The following is a 7,605-nucleotide window of genomic DNA, read 5'->3' on the forward strand; positions in this document are numbered from 1 at the left end:
TTTAGCCAACTCTTAAAAATTAAGGTGGAGACTGGGGGCTCTTAGGTGGTGCTCTGAGAGGCATGATGAGAAAAACCTAAATCGTGTTGTCCTGACAGCTCTTCCTTGTATCCCCAATCCACACTATAATAGGGTCTCAATATAGGTCATGAGACAATAGCAAGACAGGATTCAGTGAATTAGTGACCATACCAACAGAAGTGCCCTCATGCAGAACCCTGTGAGAAGCTCAAGTTAAGCAAGAAGACCAGGATCAGGATCTCAGCAAGGCCCTCTACTCTTCTCAAATTTTGACCTTGGCACTGGCAAGTTCAAGATGTCAAGCATAGCAGCTCCAGCCATTAGTAATAGTGGCCCCACCAGTGACTCAGATTCTAACCAACCAGTAGAGAAATTCCTCCTTTGTTGTGGGGGAAGTGGGGAAGTGTTGATCACAGACATTCCTAGTAGAGGACAGTATGTGAAAATTCCCTTTGGGCAGTCCTACTCCATTAGAGACCAAAAACAAATAATCCCAAGATTTATTCACTCTCCTTCTCTACATCTCCTTCCATAGAATTTCCCAACCCTCACCTACTTATCACTCTTTGAGGTCACAACCAGGGAGTGATGGTGGATGTGCTTACCTGTAGTATGTTTTATGTCTATACCTCTGGAAGAATAGTTCCATATCCTGTAGGGTATTGTTAAAGTCTTTTCTGCAAAGTCCCAAAGGTAAGAAAGAAACCTGGTCATCTTCCAAGAAGAGCAAATCATTCAATATGGCTTAAGCAGGTGGTAGGTTTTGGCAAGTGTCAAGTGCCCATCTACAATAGTCATTGCCATACAGGTGAATTCCTCTTTGCAACCCTTTACAACCTGTTGGGTGGTTGCCACAGTGACTGGTATGATTCGGTTACAGGCTACTTCATCAGTCTTGGTCCAAGAGCGGAAACATGTGTAGCAGAACAGCAGTCAGCCCATGATGGATGTATAACATGTGTATGTCTTTGCTGTTTTAAGCCACTGAGACTTGGGGGATATTTGTTACTGCCACGCAACTGACTGGTTCAGTGTTATTTTCTTTCATTGGTCCTGGTCTCAGAACCATGGTTATCAAGAACAGATGCTAGGAAGCTCCAGGAAAAGGAGATTTGTCAGAAGGACCAAGATGAAGCCTGCTGATCACATCTGGAGCACTTCAGATGCCCTCATAGGAACTGGGGAGTCAGCCAGCAGCCACTGTTGCCTGCTCACTCTCTGAAGCTACATAAGATCCTCCCTCAGCTCCATCTTCTGCATGCTGTGCTCTTGCCCTTCTTGGCACACTTGCTTTTCCAGCTGATTCATCACCTTGCCTAGCTCCCAAGACTTCATCATCTCATAGTTTGAGAGCCATCTCCACTTGTCTGAATCCTTCTCTGTATCCCTTGGTACAAGTTCCCCAGGGAGAGAGTTTGGCTGGCCCACCTCAGGTCATTGTGACTCCTGGACCAATTAGGTGAGGCTGCTTGGACACAAAGGACAGGTCTAGAACATGTTGACATTTACTAATGGCTTTATTTAGTGAACAGGGTTCCCTGAGTCAAGATTAGGCTCATCTGTAAAGACTGTGTGGGGTTGAGAATCTGGTGCTGACCTTGTTATCTAATGTATAATTTTTCCTATTTTTCATGTTTTATATTTAAATGTACATTGATCTATGTTATTGGATTTCTTCTACATGAACTACCTCAAAACCTTTGTGGAATCAATGAGCAAGAAATAAATGCAGAGCTCTTCCACATTTGTTCATTCATTCAGTAAACACATATTGAGAACCTTTCATGTGGTAGACATTGTTCTGAGTGCTAGATACTCAGTGTTAATAAGTTCCTGGCCCGCATTGAGTCTGTATTATCAACAGGGAAGTCAGTCAAGGGAAAAGTATGTAAGAAATAAAAATAATTCAAGTTGAGTTGAAGGTAATCAATTCAGTTGACAAGGTGGCACATGGATAGGGTTACTTACCATGGTGTACTCAGTGAAAGCATCCCATGTCAGGGCTTGCAGCTTAAAAAAGAGTCAGCTGTGCAAAGAGATAATGGATGATGATGTCTTCCAGGCACAGAGAACCAGTTGGGCAAAGGCCATAAGTCTAATTACCTGGATTATTACAAGAAAAGTAGGGATTCCAAGGGAGGCTAGAGCTTGGTCAATGGAGTGCAATGTGGTAGAAGATGAGGCTACAGGACTGGGCAGGACCAAATCATGGAAGTGCTGGGGAACCACAGGGAGGAGTTTGGATTTGCACAATGAGATGTCCTGGAACTGTTTGAGAAAGGGGGGTGACCACTGTGCACACATGAGACCATGAGATGTGGGAATGAGGGTGACAGCTAATGGGACACCATCCAGATGGATGAGTAGCAGTCCAGAAGAGACACAGGAAGTTGGATCAGGGTAGTCCTTATGATGGGGGGAAAAATGGATGGATTCAGGACATTTCGGGGGGGTTGAAGGAATAGGGCAGGACTTTTGTGTCAGTTTCAAGACATTTGAAATCTCTGACTCCCAGTCCTAATATCTCAAGGAACTATCATGGTAATTAGACAAAAATCACGTGTTCATTGCTCCTGTTGCCTGGTGTACAAAGCACACTAAGTAAATATTATCCTATCCTCTCTTTCCCCCCTCTTGTGAGATCAATGAAAACTCTGCATCCTTTGGGTTGAGGTCTTTCCCATCTGCTTCTCTTCATGGTGAGTTGCCCACCACTCTATAACCTGCCCTGCGAACACACACACACACACATGCATACACACACACAGACATGCACTCTATTTTAGATACAGACATCAGCTGTGTTTAAAGGACATCTCTGTAAGAGTCTCTGGAGAGGGTTTTTTTTTTAAGATTTTATTTATTTATTTATTTATTTAAAAATATATTATTTTATTTTAAAATATTATTTATTTTATTTTATTTATTTATTCATGAAAGAGGGAGAGAGACACACACACAGAGAGAGAGACAAAGGGAGAAGCAGTCTCCTGCTGAGCAGGGAGCCTGATGTGGGACTCGATCCCAGGACCCTGGAATCACCACCTGAGCCAAAAGCAGATGCTTAACTGACCAAGCCACCCAGGCACCCTGGAGAGGTATTTTTTAAAGGCTGCTTGTTTGCAGGATTCTTCTAAAAGTGTATCATTTTGCTTTCTTCTGTAAGCAAGAGGAATCCAATTTTAACTGCTTGACACAGAAAAAGTAGTATACCACTTAACAATGGGTCCAGCGGAGGGAAAATTGATGGCACAGAATCAGTCTACAGATCAATAACACCATCAGGGGTCCAGGATCTATCCATCCTTCTACACCAATATCCCTAAAGTGCTGGCATCATCTTCAGTCTGGTGGCCCCATGGTTGTGCACATCATATCCAGACACAAGAGCATTCAGGGAGGTAAGAGGGACTCTGCAGCTTTCTCTCAAAGATGGGAAGTCTTTGTCAGAAACCCCCAAACTTTCCCTCATGACTCTGGTCAAAATTGGGTCTCATGCCCTTCCTAAACCAAGCACTGATATGGATGATAGAAGTGGTTTAGTCTTCAATAAGCAGCAGATGGGGTCATTTCCCTCTGTATAATGGAGTGGGTGTTAAGATGACCAAAAAGAAAGGTGCATTATGAAAGAGGGAGGAAAATGGATTTTGGCTATGCACATGGCTCTTAACAAATGGAAACCCAAATTTCACTGAATTTGAAAGAAAATATTACAGTTTTATTAGCCATTCCCCCTCCCATAGAACTTTCTGGCTCTAATTTACCAAAGACAGACAAGAGGTAGCAGACTAGTGATTTCATATTTTATTTTTCCATCTTAAAATTCTGTCCTATGAAGAGAAGTAGCTCCCAGTCATCTTGTGCTTTATAGTGACTGTAATTGCAGGACTTTAAAATACTAGAGGTGGCAGACAGTCCTGACAGCTCGGGCAATGGGGAATTGGCATCTGCTGAGACTACCACCTGCCAGCATCCAGCACAGCCATTCCACCCAGATGATTCCATTGGATCCTCAGATCTTTGCAAGGCCAAAACCATTAACCCCTTCCAAAAGGAGGAAACTGTGACCTGGAGAAGTCCTAGTTTATGACATTTCCCAAACCACAGAGTAGCTTTCCACACATGATAAATTGGAAAAAAAAAAAAAAAGGCCCTTATACATCTCCAATTCTAAAAATGAATTGGAGAGAGGGCTTGCCCTGAAGTTCTGCATCTCCTAAGGCCAAAGCCCGGGAGAACACACCAAACTTAGCTGAGGTCCTGATTCACGCACCAATGAAGAGTGGTGGGAAGATAGGTCATAGAATAGCATGGAAAAGCATATCTTGGAGCCTGGTGCACTGGACCTAGAGACTCACTTCTAACTGAGAGAGCATGGAGAGAAAAAGGCAATAACGTAGTGGAGAAGTCTGACAGATGCGATCTAAATCAGGCAATTAAAGAGCAACACCCACATTAAGTCATGTGACAAGAAGGATGCTTCATCCTTGTGGTGTACTTCTCCCAAATCCATACCCCCAGTCTAGCCATAAAAAAATCCCACCAGACAAACCATGACTGAGGGGCACTCTACAAAATGCATGACCATCACTCACCAAAGTATCACAACCATGAATAATAAGGAAGATAGGGAAATGTCACAGATCACCAGAGACAAAGGAGGTATGATAACTACATGAAATGCAGTGACCTCAAATGGCTCACGAAACAGAAAAAAGGATATTAGTGGAAAAACTGGTGAAATTAAAAACAAAAACAAAAAAAGCCTGACAAATGCTGCTTGTATATATAAAATACAGACATCAAGAGGAGTGAATCAAGGGTTGCATAGGAGCCCTTCTATGTTATCACTGAATCTCTTCTGTAAACCTAAAATCACTATTTAAAAATAATGTTTAAATATATCTGTGAAAGAGCTAGGTATCAGTACCCCCAGCATTGTTACCTCCACTCCACCCCACTAGTTGCTGCATTTTTCTGAAATTAGAGTTCCACTTTCTATAGAAACAGAAAAGCCTGAGGAGGGCAAACCTAATTGCAGATATTAGTGCATAGGGTAGAGTTTACATTTGGGAGGTGAGGTGCTCTGTCTGTCTGTACCAGTGCATACAGACCGACATCAAGCCACTGGCTGACAGACCTCACTCACAGGTGAAAGCCCACGTCAACCTGCCCTCCATGGAGGAAGCCAAAAGATCAAACACAGTCACACACACCCAGCAGAAACCCTTGGCGCCACCTCTGTTCATCAGCTTGGTCCTTTATTGATAAACCAGAAGGACAGGTGGTGATAAACAGACCTTGGGGAAAAACATCACTATGGGAGAGAGGGATCAGTATAGATACAGAACTCTCCCCAAAGGAAATAGCTCACTCAGAGAAGAGACCCTTGAAAGATTGAATTCGTACCTTCAAAGAGATTTGGGACAGTCTAACAGCTATAAAACACAAGAATGAGCTATTCTGAAAAAGGGGGAAGAATATGAGAATTCCTGAAAATGAAAAATCATTGCTAAAATAATGAATTCAGAAAATGGCTGGAGGAATAAGTAGAGGAAACTTCCCAGAACTGAGGGTACAGAGAATATGAGCAAAATCACAGGATCTGTCATTGTAATGACAGTGAGGTGTGCAGAGCGATTCCTGAATGCTGAGCAGCCCACCAGCACTGCACACACACATAATTTTTACAAGCCAGTGAGGTGGATGCTGTCAGGAACCCCATTCTGCAGATGGGTAGACTGAGGCACAGGGTGAGGAGGGACAGGTGGAAGGCATGCAGCCAGTGAAGGAAAGAACAAGACCTCAAACCAAGGTAACAACCCTTTTCAACCCTTTAGCTGCTTTCATAGCTGGTGCTTCTCCTCGAGTCTCACCAAACTGCTTGGCTTCAGAAAACATTATATTCATATAAATGTAATCAACATAATTTTGTTGATTTAAAGATTTTAGAATCAAACCATGGACAAATCACAGATGCTTTCCTTATATTGGATAAAGAGAGTTGATCATGATATAGCTTATGGAAGTCAGAGGCAGGTGTGGGGTGAAGCAATGGGGAGACCACGACATGCTAATCAATTCATTTCTATAATCTGTAAGTGGATTATAGAAATTTAAATTTCTTTCTATACAATATATTGTATAGCTGTGTCTACAAGCACAACTGAAAATTGATAAAATAAAAAAAATAGAGCTTATTAGTATCCTCTCACTGCAGTATGGGGATCATGTCTCATTAGTATAGTTTACACTCTACATATCCATTACATCTTTGACATTATAAAGTTAACAGGGAAGATCCAGATTCTGGATCTTGGGCACCATCTTTAACAAAATGAGTGTAATATCGCAAATTCAAAATTAGGCTCAGGGCTTTGGAAGGAGCCTGAGAAATTAAAGAACCCCAAAGTCAAATTGCTTTATATTTACAGTCAGTCTACTCTTAACTAATCCATAGATGACCCCAAAACATCGAGAAAACTAAGAAAATGTAGAAGGAGAGAAGAGTAACTGGATAATAGAGCAAACAGACTAGATCCCTTATTTTTCATTATAAAGAATAACTCAAATACAATCTCAAAAAATATAACCTGAAAAAATTTTACATATATATAATTATAGGAACACATGCATCTATACATATTAAATTGGGTGATAATCAGATAAAACAAAAGCAGAATGGTGGAACATGGTTTCTTTTTTTGGTTTGTTTTGGGGTTTGTTTGGGGGGGTATTATTATTTATTTTTATTTCTTCAGTGTTCCAGAATTCATTGTTTATGCACCACACCCAGTGCTCCATGCAATACAAGCCCTCCATTATACCCACCAGATTCACCCAACCTCCCACCACCCTCCCCTCCAAAACCCTCAGTTTGTTTCTCAGAGTCCACAGTCTCTCATGGTTCGTCTCCCTTCCAATTTCCCCCAACTCACTCTCCTCCCTTCTCCCAATGTCCTCCGTATTATTCCTTATGCTCCACAAATAAGCGAAACCATATAACAATTGATTCTCTACTTGACCTATTTCACTCAGTATAATCTCCTCCAGTCCAGTCCATGTTGATACAAAAGTTGGGTATTCATCCTTTCTGATGGAGGCATAATACTCCATAGTATATATGGACCATATCTTCTTCATCCATTCGTCCATTGAAGGGCATCTTGGCTCTTTCCACAGTTTGGTGACTGTGGCCATTGCTGCTATGAACATTGGGGTACAGATGGCCCTTCTTTTCACTACATCTGTATCTTTGGGGTAAATACCCAGTAGTGCAATTGCAGGGTCATAGGCAAGCTCTATATTTTTTTAAAGATTTTATTTATTTATTTGACACAGAGAGAGATCACAGGTAGGCAAAGAGACAGACAGAGAGAGAGGGGGAAACAGGCTCCCCACTGAGCAGGGAGCCCAATGTGGGGCTCGATCCCAGGACCCTGGGATCATGACCCGAGCCGAAGGCAGAGGCTTTAGCCCACTGAGCTACCCAGGCGCCTTGCAAGCTCTAATTTTAATTTCTTAAGGAATCTCCACACTATTTGCCAAAGTGGCTGTACCAACTTGCATTCCCACCAACAGTGT

The sequence above is a fragment of the Lontra canadensis genome, unplaced genomic scaffold (assembly GCF_010015895.1).
Source record: "Lontra canadensis isolate GAN:19392208 unplaced genomic scaffold, GSC_riverotter_1.0 scaffold1, whole genome shotgun sequence".
Lineage (NCBI taxonomy): Eukaryota > Metazoa > Chordata > Mammalia > Carnivora > Mustelidae > Lontra > Lontra canadensis.